Consider the following 15,560-nt stretch of genomic DNA (forward strand, 5'->3'; position numbering starts at 1 on the left):
TGAATATCAGACTTGTTTATGGCGACGTTGCTTAGTACCAGACGCACTGCTTGAACCCACTCAGTTTTAGAATTACTCAAGTATTTCGTGTTCACAATCTGAGCAGAGAAGGAACTAGGTCATATGTAAGAGATTCAGGACAAGTCTCTTCTCCTAGACATCTGTAATATTTTAAACAGATTCAACATGACAGCTGCTGACACCAAAGGCTTTTAAAACAGTTGGCATTTTTAAGTGCAAAGTGTCCATTCATGACGGCGAAAAGTCGGACACTTAAGGACTTTGCAGAGTACCCACTTCCGTCCAGCCCACACCAACATACTTCAGACTTTATCGAAGAAATGACAGCAAATTACCACTGCTAAAGCGGTCTTCAAGGCCAGGGAAAACAGGAGCACAAATCAAACGGCAGGCGCTTTAAGTTTAGCCAATTCCTATACAGGCTACACAACCACCCAGCCAAAGGGCATCAAAGAAAAGCTCCATAAAGAGTTTCATGTGCACGGAACCGGCTGCAGAACAAGTACTACAGCCTGCTTTTCCAACAGGCGCTCCTACGACTTTACAAGGAAAACAACAACAAGGGCAAGCTACGGACACGACACGGATCCCCCAGAACCAGAGGTTACGTACCAGAATCACACCCGGTCCTTGCAACGTGCCACAAAACTTAACCGTGACCGGTGTCTTGGGCGCGCTCACACGGGGGGACACCGCCACCGCGCCAGCCACCGGCACCGCCAGCCAAACTCGGCCCGCGGAGGCATGGGGGCTGAGGGGTGCAGCCGGGGTGGCGGCCCGGCCCGCCGCGCCTGGCGAGTGCCCAAGGCCGCTCGTGCCGCACTCGGAAGAGGAGCGGGAGGCGGAGGGCCGAGCGCACCCGTCCGGATCCCACCCAACCCGGGGGACTCTGAGGTACCCCCAGGAGAGCCCTGAGAGTGCACAGGGCGGCGGCGAACAGCCCCGCTCCTCCTCAGTGGACCGGCCTCCTCAGGGGTGCGGGGACGGCCGCGGAGCCGACCTCCGGCCGGGGAGGGGACTCAGCCTCAGCCCACCGCCCTCCAGCTCCAGCGGAGTCAGTCCCGAGACCTGGTGGCGTGCAAAGCAGGAAGTCCCGCCCCCACGTCGACGTCACCGGCGCCGCGGCCGGAGCCGTTGGAGGGAGGAGGCCGGCAAACCTGCCGCTGGCGGCCGTGAAGACGCTGAGGCCCGGGTGCCAGAGGAGGGGCCTGAAAAGCCAGACCAGGGCCGTCGCCTCAAGGGCTCATAGAAACGCGCGTCGCTGGAGAGGAACTCGGCCTCCCTCACGCGCGCCCGACGCCGCCGCTCTGTGGGTGTTCCCCGTTTTCGCGCCTCTCGGGCCCTCTTCCCTCCCTTCCTGCAGGGTTTGACTGGAGGGCCTGCCGCCGCCTCCGGCCTCCCAGCCCGCCCGCCCGCCGCCGTGCCTGCGCCCGGTGTGGACGTCGCCTGCCCACCACGCCGGCCTAGGGGCGTCAGCCTGCGAGTGGGGAGCCTCAGGTCAGGGCTAAGTCCCTCCCTGCCCATCACCTCGTGACCCCAAGCTCAGAGCCCGCACAGGACAGCGCCGTCAACTGCTTGTCTTCAGGCCGTGAACTGCAGATGGAGGAGGGTGCTAGCTCTTGGAACCGTCACTGGTAACCCAGTATCTCTCATAAATACGAGTATAGATTTAAAAGTTCTTAAAGTATTAGCAAACCGAACTTTGCACTATAGGGGATAAGATACCATGAGACAAAAAGCACAAAGAAAAACCTGCTCTTAATCAAAATTACAAACGTCGGTGCTTCCATTAACACTTGGGAGAAAATGAAAGGACAACCCGAAGTATTTGGGAGGAAATATTTTGAAATTCATATCTGATAAGAGCTCAGTATTCAGAATAAATCAAGACTTCTTAGAATTCAGTAACAAAAAGAGAACTTTAAAAAGGACAAAGAATTTAAATAGATGTTTTTCAAAAAAAAACAAAGGATATGGCAGTAAGTACATGAAAGATGCTCAGCACCATCAGCCATTAGGGAAATGCAAATCCAAACCTCAATGAACGAGGCAGACAATAGCGTGGATGTGGATATGGATAGAGTGGAACTCTCATATCCTAGAGGTGGGTATGTAAGTGGTGGGGCTGCCTTGGGAATATTGTGGCAGCTCTTCAAAAAGTTAAACCTATGAATTATGACCCAACAACTCCATTCCTAGATAAATGCCCATGTGAGTTGGAAGTATATGTTCACTCAAAAACTGACAGACAAATGTTCATAGCAGCACTAGTCATAAAAAGGTGGAAACGTAAGTGCCTGTCAACCAGTGCATGAATAAACAAAATGTGGTATGTCCATACAAGGATACATCAAAAACTTAATGGAAACTTTGTGTTATGAAAAAAACTATGCGCAAATTTTTTTTTTCACAATCTTTTTTCAATGTGAAAGCCTACTCAGTTATTTTTCTGGCTAGTAACCATCTTTTCGTTTTTCTGTGAACTTTTAAAAGTATGACAGAGCTCCCATATGCTAATTCAAATGACCACCAGGCCTGAGGACTGAAGCCAGAAGCTGGGAACTCAACTCCCATATCACATGTGGGCAGCAGGAACCCAACTACTGACCCATCACCCTTGCTCACCAGGGTACACATTAGTAAGAAGCTGGAATCAGGACCCAGAGAACAGAATCAAACCCCGGTACTCCAATGTGGGATGTGGACTTTCTAAACGGTGTGTTAACTGCAAGTTTATATGGCCACATTCAGCCTCCGCCATGAGCTATTTGAAGTATCCTCATACAATAGAATATTGTTCAGACATAGGAATGAAGTATTGATCCATGCTAACACATCATTAACCCTTAAACATATTATATACTAAGTGAGAGTATTTATGACTCCATTTATTTGAAATGTCCAAGATAATCTATAGGAAAAGAATGCAGATTAATGGTTGGTTGTCAGGGGCTGAGATAATGAATAATAACTGCTAATAAATACAGTGTATCTGGAGTGATGACTGCACAACCATCTAAAAATCGCTAGATTATATACTTTAAAAAGAGTGAATTTTGTGATTTGAAAACTTATCTCAAAAATATTGGGAAGAAAAAAGAAGTAAAACTGTTGTTCCCAGACAGTATGATTGTATATATACAAAAGCCTAGGGCCGGCACCGTGGCTCAATAGGCTAATCCTCCGCCTTGCGGTGCCACCACACCGGGTTCTAGTCCCGGTCGGGGCGCCGGATTCTGTCCCGGTTGCCCCTCTTCCAGGCCAGCTCTCTGCTATGGCCTGGGAGTGCAATGGAGGATGGCCCAAGTGCTTGGGCCCTGCACCCCATGGGAGACCAGGAGAAGCACCTGGCTTCTGGCTTCAGATTAGCGCGATGCGCCGGCCGCAGCAGCCATTGGAGGGTGAACCAACAGCAAAAAGGAAGACCTTTCTAGACCTTTCTCTCTCTCTCTCACTGTCCACTTCCTGTCCAAAAAAAAAAAAAAAGCCTATTGGACATTCAAAATGGCTAGTAGAGTAAGTTGATTTAGCAAATCACAATTTTGATAATGTAGAGGTCAGCAGTGAGACAGTTGTTACCAATATGAAGGTGCAGAGACTTTCAAAGAAGAGCTGTATAACATAACAGTGGGTGAGACATTTCCCAGAAAAAAAAAAATGTCAATAAAATGAGCTTGTTCTGGAAGCACATGCCAGAGCATATACATTTCCCAGGAGTACTAGACAAGGCAGGCATTGGGGCACAGAGAGTTAAACTGCTGCTTAGGATACTCACATCCCAAATTGGAGTGCCTGGTTGACTCCCAGATACTCCATGGTTTCAATCCAGCTTCCTGCTAACTGCCCAGGAGGTAGTAGATGATGACCCAATTACTTGGGTTCCTGCTATCCATGTAGGAGACCCAAATGGAGTTTCTGGGTTCTGGCTTGGCCCATCCTAGCCCTGGCTGCTGCAGGCATTTGGAGAATGAACCAGTGGATGGAAGATCTTTATGTGTGTGTTTCTTTGTCTATCCCTCTTTATCTGTCACTCTGCCTTTCAAATCTTTAAAAATTTATTTCAAAGTCAGAGGGACAGAGAAATCTATCTGCTGATTCACTCCCCAGATGGTCACAATGGCCATGGTCAGGCCAAAGCCCAGGAGCCTGGAACTCTATCCAGGTCTCTCTTGTGGGTGGCAGGAGCCCAGGTACTTGGGCAATTTTCCGCTGCTTTCCCAGGCATATTAGCAGGGAGCTCTATCAGAAGCTGAACGGTAGGGACTCAAACCAGTACTCATTTGGGATGCACGCATTGTAGGCTGTGGCTTAAAAAAAAAAAAAAAATCCAAGACAATGCCAAGATTCAAGGCTTTCAAACATCATATAACGCTGTTTGGGGTGGAAATGTTACAGCATTCAAACTAATAACTTTTCTGCTCTACCACTCAGAAAAACCCTAGAGTATTCAAGAATGAATGCATATGCTTCCTGTTTACTATTGCCATAACAAAGTCAGGATGAACGCGAGCATTTTTTTTTTTTGAAGTCTGGTTTTTGAACTGTTTTATTCTATGGGCAAGAGAAGCTGTAATCAAAACAACATCTCATTCAATATTACTCTGATCTTACACAATGCTCCAGGGCATCCACAGCATATTGGTGTCCTGCATCCTAATAAAGGTTATGTACTTAGAACTAAATGTATTCAACCAGTGGACCAATGTGCAATAGCTGCATTCAGAGGGTACTGTGTATGTCAGATGTATATAAAGGTGTACAAGTTATTGCAGCAGATGATTTGATTCTTAAAAATTTGGGATGAGGGCCGGCACCGTGGCTCACTAGGCTAATCCTCCCCCTTGTGGCACCGGCACACCAGGTTCTAGTCCCGGTCGGGGCGCCGGATTCTGTCCCGGTTGCCCCTCTTCCAGGCCAGCTCTCTGCTGTGGCCAGGGAGTGCAGTGGAGGATGGCCCAAGTACTTGGGCCCTGCACCCCATGGGAGACCAGGATAAGTACCTGGCTCCTGCCATCGGATCAGTGTGGTGCGCCGGCCGCAGCGCGCCGGCCACGGCGGCCATTGGAGGGTGAACCAACGGCAAAGGAAGACCTTTCTCTCTGTCTCTCTCTCTCACTGTCCACTCTGCCTGTCAAAAAAAAAATTGGGATGAAATGTTTGGCTTTTTTAATTTTTGTCTATTTGCTTGAAAGGGAGGGGTGGGAGTGGGGGGATGTCTTTGCAAATACCCATAATAGCTGGCGTAGGGCCAGGCAGAAGCCAAGAGCTCAGTGTCTCCCCCATGAGTAGCAGAGATCCGACTACTTCAGTGGTCATGTGCTGCTTCCCTAGGAGCAGAGCTGGGACTCAAACCAATGTGCTGTGACATGGGATGGAGGTGTCCCACGCAGCATCTTAACTGCTCGAGTGAAACACTTGCCCCTTGTAAGGTTTTGACTTTCTAAATGCCATCTAGAACATTTTTACTGCAGCATGAAGAGCAGTCACACAGCAGCGCATGAGTAATATTTTGAAGAAAGTTTTGAAGACATATGTGAACACATTCAAGCTTTAAGAAAGATTCTGCTTTTGATGAAATGGTAAGAAAGATATTAGTGCGTAGAAAACAGATAGAATTTCACATTGATGAAGAGGTTATTCATGACTTGATTGGCAGTGAGACTGAAAAAATTTTCAGTGAGAAGCTGACCAAACAGGAGAAAAAGAAGTAATTAAACATTTCAGAAAATGTTATATTTGAGACACCAAGAAAGTTCATAGCAAAGAAACTTGCTACTGTCCTCAGTGGTATACAGAGGTTAGAAGAAATGAAAGTCGGGCCGGGGCCGCGGCTCACTAGGCTAATCCCCCGCCTTGTGGCGCCAGCACACCAGGTTCTTGTCGCTCCCCCTCTTCGTGGAGGAACGACACAGGACCCTGCGCTGTTCTTTTTGTCTGCTCGGCCCTCCCCGGGTTTGCTGCTGGTTCTTCCCGGGTTGGCTACTATCCCTTCCACCTCCGTGGAAGGGCAGTTCCCCCTGGCCACACTCCCCACTTCCGCAGGGGAGCGGCACACCGCCGGCCGGCTTTCTCGGGGGCTGCACGGGTGTTCCTTCAGCTAGATGTTCCCCTTAGATGTTCCTGGTGCATGCCATCTCTCTCCTCCTTTATAGTCCTCCTCCGCCAATCCTAACTCGGCTGCCCACACGCCGAGTACGCTGCTCTCCTCCAATCAGGAGCAAGTCCTACAGTTTATTAGTTGAACTGGAGGCAGCTGTGCGGAAGCTGTTTACTTCTCTCCCAGCGCCATATTGTGGGAGAGCAGATGCATAGAATAAGTCTTAATTCCAGTAACTTAGTCCAGTCCGGATTGCTCCCCACAGTTCTAGTCCCGGTCGGGGCGCTGGATCCTGTCCTGGTTGCTCCTCTTCCAGGCCAGCCCTCTGCTATGGCCCGGGAGTGCAGTGGAGGATGGCCCGAGTACTTGGGCCTTGCACCTGCGTGGGAGACCAGAAGCACCTGGCTCCTGGCTTCGGATCAGCGCGAAGCGCCAGCCGCGGCAGCCATTGGAGGGTGAACCAACGGCAAAAAGGAAGACCTTTCTGTCTCTCTCACTGTCCACTCTGCCTGTCAAAAAGAAAAAAAAAAAAAAAAAGAAAAAGAAATGAAAGTCAATTATGAGAGATTTGCAAGGGCTGGACCTACAGAATGTTCTTGCTTGCCACAGACAGGTGTGTGATGAGAAGAAACAAACTGTACAGTCAAAACTATCTTTCTCTGCTTATTAGACCATCAATAAACACTGCTGCTGTCCAGTGCTTCCTACTAGCTATTCCCACACCTCATCAGAAGAGAGATGAATGACCACGTGCTGTAGTATCCCCAACATCCAACAATTTTGGTTCAATGCTTCAAACATTCTTCAGGCCCAGTGTGTGCTTTCAGCTGTGTGTGTGAATTGTGAGTACCTCTACAGCCCTTCTGTTTCTCACTTTCAGTATGGTATCCATAAATTTTATTAGGTACTCAGCATTTCATTATATAACAGGCTTTATGAAGGGTGATTCTGCTCAGCAGTGGGGTACTGTAAGTGTTCTGAGCATGTTTCAAGTAGGTGAGGTTGAGCTATGATGTCTAGTAGATTAGGTTTGTTGAACACATTTCCAACATAACAGTACTTTCAACTTTGGACTTACATGACATAACCCCATCTAGAGCCAAGGAACATTTGTAAATGGAAACATCTCATGCACATGGTTTGGAAGACTTGATGTCAGTACTGTCCAAAACAATCCACAGAGTCAGTGCAGTACAGATTAAAATCCCTATGGCATTTTATGCAGAAACAAAACAAACAAACTAAAAAAACACCTCCTAACATTCATATGAAATCTTAAGGGGTATTTTAATAGCCAAAACAATCTCTTTTTATAAACATCCATTAATTTTTATTTAATTTGACAAAGTCTGCATTAAAATATAGGTAATAAAATCTGAGTTTATAGTGAATCTGATAAATTAAAATCTACAGCTTCTAGCATATTATGTAAGAAATATCAAATGAGAGGGAAATGAAAGCATCAGATGCAGATATTCCTGGCAAAGGGGGAATTATACCTGCAGGTGAGGTCCAAAGTATGCAGCCTGGGGCTGGCACTGTGGCATAGTGGGTAAAGCACCACCTGCAGTGCCAGCATCACATGTGGGCACCGGTTCAAGTCTTGGCTGCTCCACTTCTGATCCAGCTCTCTGCTATGGCCTGGGAAAGCAGTAGATGATGGCCTAAGTCCTTGGGCCCCTGCACCCACATGGGAGACCCAGAGGAAGCTCCAGGCTCCTGGCTTTGGCTCAGCGCAGTTCTGGCCATTACGGCCAATTAGGGAGTGAACCAGTGGATGGAAGATCTGTCTCTCTCTCTGCCTTTCCGTCTCTCTCTGTGTAACTCTGACTTTCAAATATATAAATAAAAATCTCAAAAAATATGCAGCCCATAAAAGAATCCTAGAGGAAATTTTTGACTGATGTGGGTGAAATGTTTTGCCTTTTGTGGAGGAAAAGAGGTGAAAAGGAATAGGAATTCAGGGGCTGGCACTGTGGCTTAGCAGGTAAAGCCGCCATCTGCAGTGCCGGCATTCTTTTTGGGTGCCGGTTTGAGTCCTGGTTGCTCCACTTTTGACCCAGCTCTCTGCCATGGCCTGGGAAAGCAGTGGAAGATGGCCCAAGTCCTTGGGCCATTGCACCCACTTGGGAGAACTGGAAGAAGCTCCTGGCCCCTGGCTTGGGATCAGCGCAATTCCAGCCATTGTAGCCAATTGGGGAGTGAACCAGTGGATGGAAGATTTCATTCTCTCTCTCTCTCTCTCTCTCTCTCTCTCTCTCTCTCTTTCTCTGTCTCTCCTTCTCTGTGTAACCCATTCAAATCTTTTTTTAAAAAAAGGAGTAGGAATTCAAAGATATGGGCAAAATGGCTTTTCCATTTCAAAACTGTAATATTTCAATCATGGCCCTAGAACACTTTTGAAGAAAAAAAAAAAAAACCTTAACCAGAGTAGGCTCACTGCATAATTCTTAACTAATTATGTACAATTTTCAAATAATGAAGCAGCCTTAAAGAATAATTTCATGTTAACATGACTGTGTTTTTATTCTGGCCTTCCCAGGCTGGATCTATTTCCACATCACAGGGACACTTTTCCACAGTTTCTCGGGAACCCTCCTCTGATTCTTCAAACACCTTCTATAAAGGAATCCTCAAGAAGCTTGTCTCCATACAGTCAGTATTGTAAACCTCTCCTGGCTGAAATGAACTACCCTTTTTGTAGCTATATTCAAGGCTCTTTAGTTCAGGGGCTTATAAAGAAAGTTTTGATTCTTTCATTCAAAGGACAGTAGGCATCACTATAATTTATTACTTTTTAACAAACACTACTGACTTACCTATTGTTTGTTTTAACTGTTCTATTGTTAAACTGTACTGGTGACAACCCTCTCTTATTGGCTACTCTAGTCCATCTCCTTCAGAGACCCCTGATCACATAAATCCCTGTTTGAAGTTCTTCCATACACGTCCCAAATCATAAGGAAAAACAAAACTTCATCTAGCTGATAATATTGAATTCCATCTTTAGCCTTCTCTTCAACCCATGAGTTAATAAAAGTTTGTTTTTTTATCTTCATCTGAATAAAAAAGCAACATCCCAACAGCTATTGTTGTTCCTAAAGTTAATCCTAAGACAAACAAGGTGTCAGTAAATGCAGCTAATTCAGAGGGAAAAATCTGAAAAGGATCTCTGGGCTGTACTCATGTCAGTCTTCACTGTGTTCCACCCAAAGAAGCCAATTAGAAAGATGTATGTAGGCCGGCGCCGCAGCTCACTAGGCTAATCCTCCGCCTTGCGGCGCTGGCACACCGGGTTCTAGTCCCGGTCAGGGCGCCGGATTCTGTCCCGGTTGCCCCTCTTCCAGGCCAGCTCTCTGCTGTGGCCAGGGAGTGCAGTGGAGGATGGCCCAAGTGCTTGGGCCCTGCACCCCATGGGAGACCAGGATAAGTACCTGGCTCCTGCCATAGGATCAGCGTGGTGCGCTGGCTGCAGCGCCATTGGAGGGTGAACCAAGGCAAAGGAAGACCTTTCTCTCTGTCTCTTTCTCTCACTGTCCACTCTGCCTGTCAAAAAAAAAAAAAAAAAAAAAAAAAGATGTATGTAAACAGTCATAACAAAAAGAAGCATGGATACAACCTAGCAGTGCTAACAGCAGAAACAGTATTAAAGAAGCATGGCTTTGGTAACCACAACCGTTGTTGATCCAAGGGAAGTGATGGTCCATCTTCAACACACATCTGCTACACTTTCTACAGTGATGGTAGTGTGGTGCTTTGTATGCTTTACAAGACTTTACAATACTGGAGATATGTGGTATCCTGAGAATTTTCTGGCTTTTTCCCCAGAGAGATGAAGCCAGGACCAACAAACATGGCACTAAAGTAATTATAACGAATCATGACAGGGGGCCAGTGCTGTGGGCACCAGTTTAAGACCCAGCTGTTCCACTTCCAATCCAGCTCTCTGCTGTGGCATGGGAAAGCAGTAGAAAATGGGTCAAATCCTTGGGCCCCTATACCTTCGTGGGAGACTGGAATAAGCTCCGGGCTCCTGGCCTCTGGCTTAGGATCAGCTCATCTCAAGCCACTGTGGCCATTTGGGGAGTGAACCAGCAGATGGAAGACACATTCATTTTCTCTCTCTCTCTCCCTCCCTCCCTCCCTCCTGACTTTCTTTCTCCCTCTCTTCCTCCCTCCCTCTGCCTTTCAAATAAATATATCTTAAAAACAAATCATGAAAATACAATTCACCAACATGATGAAATTCACACTTCCTCCTGTTGTATATAGGGGCCAATACCACAGCACAGAGTTGATCGTGGCCATTGTTTAACAAATTGCTTTAACACTAAGGACTATGGTGGGATCCCAATGACACAGAGCTTTTCAAACTTGATAACTGAGCAGAATATACCGATTTTTGGAAGGGAAGAAAGCCTTCTGACTTCTAAAGAATTATAGATTTTGCTGCTCCACTTCTGATCCAGCTCTTTGCTATGGCCTGGGAAAGCACAAGATGGCCCAGGTGATTGGGCCCCTGCACCTGTGTGGGAGACCTGGAGGAGGCTCCTGGCTCCTGGCTTCAGATCAGCGCAGCTTCAGCCATTGCAGCCATCTGGGGAGTGAACCGGGGATGGAAGATGTCTGTGTCTACCTCTCTCTGTAACTCTTTAAAATAAAATAAATAAAATAACTTCAAAAGTTATCGAAACTTTTTTTTTTTTTTTTTTTTTTTTGGACAGGCAGAGTAGACAGAGACAGAGAGAAAGGTCTTCCTTTGCCATTGGTTCACCCTCCAATGGCGCTGCAGCCGGCACACCACGCTGATCCGATGGCAGGAGCCAGGTACTTATCCTGGTCCCCCATGGGGTGCAGGGTCCAAGCACTTGGGCCATCCTCCACTGCACTCCCTGGCCACAGCAGAGAGCTGGCCTGGAAGAGGGGCAACCAGGACAGAATCCGGCACCCCGACCGGGACTAGAACCCGGTGTGCCGGCACCGCAAGGCGGAGAATTAGCCTAGTGAGCCACGGCACCGGCCCACAAAACTATGCTAATTAAAAGTGTGGTACTGTTCTACAGACAGACATAGATGAGTGGAACAGAATAAACTGTCCAAAAATAAACCCCCTTATGTATGGTCAGATGGTTTTTGACAAGGATGCAAAGACCATTCAGTGGAGGAAAGAAGAGCCTTTTCAGTTAATAGTGCTGGGGAGCTAGCACCGTGGCGCAGCGGGTTAAGCTGCTGTCTGCAGTGCCAGAATCCCATATAGGTGCCAGTTCAAGCCCTAACTGCTCCACTTCCTACCCAGCTCCCTACTAATGCTCCTGGGAATGCAGCAGAGGATAACCCAAGTGCTTGGGCCCTTGCACTCACACGGGAGACTCAGAAGAAGCTCCTGGCTCCTGACTTCAGACCAGCCCAGCTCTAGGCATTGTGGCCATTTGGGGAAGGAATGAGCAGATGGAAAACCTCTGTCCTCTTTCTGTGTCTCTTTCAAATAAACAAATGTGTTTTTTTTTTTAATAAATAGTATTGGGAAAACTGGATCTCCACAAGCAGTACATTGAAATCAGACCCTTACCTAAATAACTAGGAAACCTAAATGTAAGTATTGAAACTATAAAATTTTAGAAGAAAACATAGACAAAAATCTTCATGGCATTGGATTTGGCAATGATTTCTTGGTTATGACACCACAGGCCCAATCAACAGAAGTTAAACAAATTTCATCGCATTACAAATTTTCAAATTTTGTGCATATAAAGACATGATCAACAGAGTAAAAAGGCAACCCATAGGAGAAAACATTTACAAATACTATATGTGATAAAGGATTAATATCCAGAATATATAGAGAAATCCCAAAAGTCAGCAAGAAAAAAATATAATTTTAAAGTGGGCAAAGAGCTTGAACAAGCATTTTTCCAACAAAGGTATAGAAATTGTCAGTAGATGTGTAAGGATGTTTCAGAATTACTAATCATTGGGGAAATGTATATAAAATAGTAAGGTAACACCTAATACCCATTAAGATGGCTACAAAATTACAAATGTTGGCAAAGATGTAGAGAAATTGGAATCCTGGTGCACTGTTGATGGTAAAGTGGCAATCATAGAAAACAGTATGGCAGGGGCCAGTGCTGTGGCATAGCAGATTAAGCCACCACCTCCAGTGCTGGCATCCCATATGGGCACCAGTTTGAGACCCAGCTGCTCCACTTCTTATCCAGCTCTCTGCTATGGCCTAGGAAAGCAGTATAAGATGACTCAAGTCCTTGAGCCCCTTAACCCACATGGGAGACCTAGAAGAAGCTCCTGGCTCTTGGCTTCGGATCAGCACAGCTCCAGTAGTTGTGGCCAATTGGGGAGTGAACCAGCGGATGGAAGACCTCTTTCTCTCTGCCTCTCCTCTCTCTGTGTAACTCTTTAAAAAAAAAAAAAAAAAAAAAAAAAAAAAAACAGAAAACAGTATGGCAATTCCTCAAAAACTTAAAAATAGGGGTGGACATTTAGCTTAGCAATTTATAGGCCCAATTTCCTCATGTTGAGTTCCCAGATTCAGTTTCTGGCTTCAGCTCCTGACTCCAAGCTTCTTGCTAATGTAGACTATGGGAGACAATAGTGATGGCTCAAGTAATTGGGTTCCTGCAACCCTTGTGAAGACCTGGATTGCATTATTGGCTCCAGGCTTTGGCCCAGCCCAGCTCTAGCCATTGCAGACATTTGGGATGTTGAATCAGTGTCTCTGTCTCTCAAAAGATATTTTTAAAATCAAAAGCAGAACTGCCTATGATCTAATAATTCCACTTCTGGATATATACCTAAAAGAATTGAAAACAATGTCTCAAAAAGATACTGTATACCATGTTCCTAGAATTATTCAAAATAGCTAAAACATGTAAACAACTCGGGCATCCATCCATAGATGACTAGATAAGCAAAATATGATGAATACATACGATGGAATACTATTCAGCTTTACAAAGGAAGGAAATTCTGACATGCTACAACATGGATGAACCCTGAGGACACATAAGTAAAATAAACCAGTCACAAAGGCATTGTATGATTCTGCTTAGTGAGGTACTTGAAATAATAAAAATCATACAGGCAGACTGTAGAATAGAGGTTGCCAGAGGTTGGAGGAGGAGAAAACAGGGAGTTGTTTAATATGTACAGTTTTAGCTTTACAAATTGAGGTAGGAGATAGTAATGATAGCACAAAATGAATATATACAATACTACTGAACTATGCACTTGAAAATGCTGAAGAGAGAAATTTTATGTGTATTTTAACACAATTTAAAAATTGGAGGGAAAGTGCTTAATATCTTTAGTTATCAAGGGAATGCAAACTTAAGCCATGCATTTCACACACTTGAAGGGGCTAAAGTCAAAATGTTAACAGCCCAATTATCAGTGAAGATGAGAAAGAGTTGTAACTCATGTATTGCTGATGTGTGTGTAAAATACTTTAGAAAACTGCTTGATAATTTATGGTTAAAACATTCATCTACCCTATTCATGTCAATTTTACTTAGTTACCCAAGAGAAAAAAATTCAAGTGTAAACTTACACCAAAAAATGTTTAGGGCAACCCCATTCATAATAACCAAAAGCTGTACCAACCTAAATGTACATCAATAGGAGCATAGATAAAATATGAAAATTATATATTCATGCAGTGGAATACAACTCAGCAATAAAAATGAACAAGCTGCCAATGCATCTGACAACATGAGCAAATCTCACAAAATTTTCATTAACATGAGAAGCCAGGCTCAACAGAGAACATTCTGTTTGGCGCTATATGAAATTCAAGTCGTTGTAGCAGACAGCAACAGGAGGGAGCCCAAGGGAACTGTGAGATGATGGAAATGGTCTATATTTTGTTTCAAGTGGTAGTTACAAAGAGTGTGCAGTTGTCAAGACTAATCAAACTAAACATCTAAATGTGCATTTTCTATATTATGGCACAATTTTTATATATATATATACACATATATATACATATGTATACTTATATATAGGTTTATTTAAAATGCTAACAGAAAGTAGCATTTCCATTCACTGAAATACTGATGTCTGCTCACAAGGTCACTTCTCATTCTGATACCAAGATACCCACAAAATGTGACTGGTTATCAGAAAGTTCCTTGGTGCACCCACTCAGTGCAAAGGAAAGTTAATTTAGTCCTATCTGGGGTTTCACAACTGTAGATTCAGTCGAAAATATCTGGGGGAAAAATGCCTCTGTACTACACATGTACAGACTTTTTTCTTGTCATTATTCCTAAACAATATAACAATTACAGAGGTATTTCAAAAAGTTCATTAATAATGGAATCAAAAGATAAGCTTATTTTGTTGCAAAAATTCTTGAAATCTATGTAGTTTTTTCACAGTATGATTCTCCATGAACTATTTGAAGGTTCCCTATAGTTATATAGCATTTACATGTACCATATAGATGATTCAAAGTATATGGGAGGATTATGTAGGTTAGATTCAAATACTATGTCATTTTATATAAGGGACTTAACCATCTACAACCATCTACAGATTTCAATATCTATGTGGTAGGGGAATCCTGAAATCAGTCCCATGCATACTGAGGTTCAACTGTATGTGGTGGTCTTGAGGGTTAAATTCCAACTATAGAAAAGCTTAATGTATACTCAATAAAAAATGGGCTAATTTACTATGAAAAATGAAATAAACAACTGCAGTAAAATAAATGCTTCAATATGTCAATCTAACAAGGTTGACATTGCAAATAAATGGAACAATGGTGTGGGTTTTTTTTAAGAGTTATTTTATTCAATTGAAAGGCAAAATTACAGAGAGGGAGAGACAGAACGAAATCTTCTATCCACTGTCCCACATCTCCCTCTCCCAAATGGCCATAATGGCTAGGGCTGGGCCAGACCAAAGTCAGGAGACAGGAGCTTCTTCTGGGTCTCCCACATGGGTGCAGGGGCCCAAGAATTGGGGCCATCCTCCACTGCTTTCCCAGGCACACTAGCAGGGAACTGGATCAGAAGTGGAGCACCCGAGACTCGAACCAGTGAATGCCAGCGCTGTAGGTGGTGGCTTTAATCACTATGCCACAATGCTAGCTCCTTAGTAATGGAGTCTTTACAAAAGAAATAAGGAAATTGTCTCGCATGTTTAAATTTTAAGTGAGAAAAAGTGGAATATTTGAGCAAGAAATAGAATGTTTTAGGATATAGGAGTTCTTTTAATAAAGAGTAGGCATTCCAGTACTGCTTTCTATATTTAATGCTTTGTTGCCAGAGCCAGAAATAATGTAAAAGGAATTTAAGCTTGTATTTCAGAATGTCAAGGGAAAGAAGTTATATGTCATTTGGCTTAGTGGTAGACAAAACTGTTTTTGTCTTAAAAGTCCATGTATCTGCATTTTTCAATTTCTTTGCTCCTCTTTCCCTGTTTC

At 44.5% G+C, this 15,560-nt stretch overlaps 1 protein-coding gene and 1 pseudogene across 9 annotated transcripts in view; both read right to left on the reverse strand.

Annotated features, from left to right (window-relative positions):
- Window positions 1–15,560, reverse strand: part of CEP83 (centrosomal protein 83) — a 194,503-nt gene that overhangs the window by 149,785 nt on the left and 29,158 nt on the right. For 2 of the 8 annotated variants that reach the window (XR_016216931.1, XR_011380198.2), the window contains exon 1: window positions 634–4,783. The exons of 2 other annotated variants lie outside the window; for them this stretch is intronic. The gene's annotated coding sequence lies outside the window, so the exon portion shown is untranslated. Of the gene's footprint in view, window positions 1–633; window positions 4,784–15,560 lie in introns of those variants that run through there. 4 more of the 8 variants (XR_016216930.1, XM_089308764.1, XM_070052706.2 and 1 more) reach the window with 4 other exon arrangements.
- LOC149123575 (palmitoyltransferase ZDHHC6 pseudogene) lies at window positions 6,598–10,000 on the reverse strand (annotated as a pseudogene). Its single transcript, XR_016217180.1, has 2 exons — window positions 9,888–10,000; window positions 6,598–9,375 (listed from the first exon to the last, which is right to left on the reverse strand). The product of XR_016217180.1 is annotated as a palmitoyltransferase ZDHHC6 pseudogene (transcript).

The sequence above is a fragment of the Oryctolagus cuniculus genome, chromosome 11 (genome assembly GCF_051225735.1).
Source record: "Oryctolagus cuniculus isolate XC-2025 breed Fujian yellow rabbit chromosome 11, ASM5122573v1, whole genome shotgun sequence".
In the NCBI taxonomy this organism is placed as follows: domain Eukaryota; kingdom Metazoa; phylum Chordata; class Mammalia; order Lagomorpha; family Leporidae; genus Oryctolagus; species Oryctolagus cuniculus.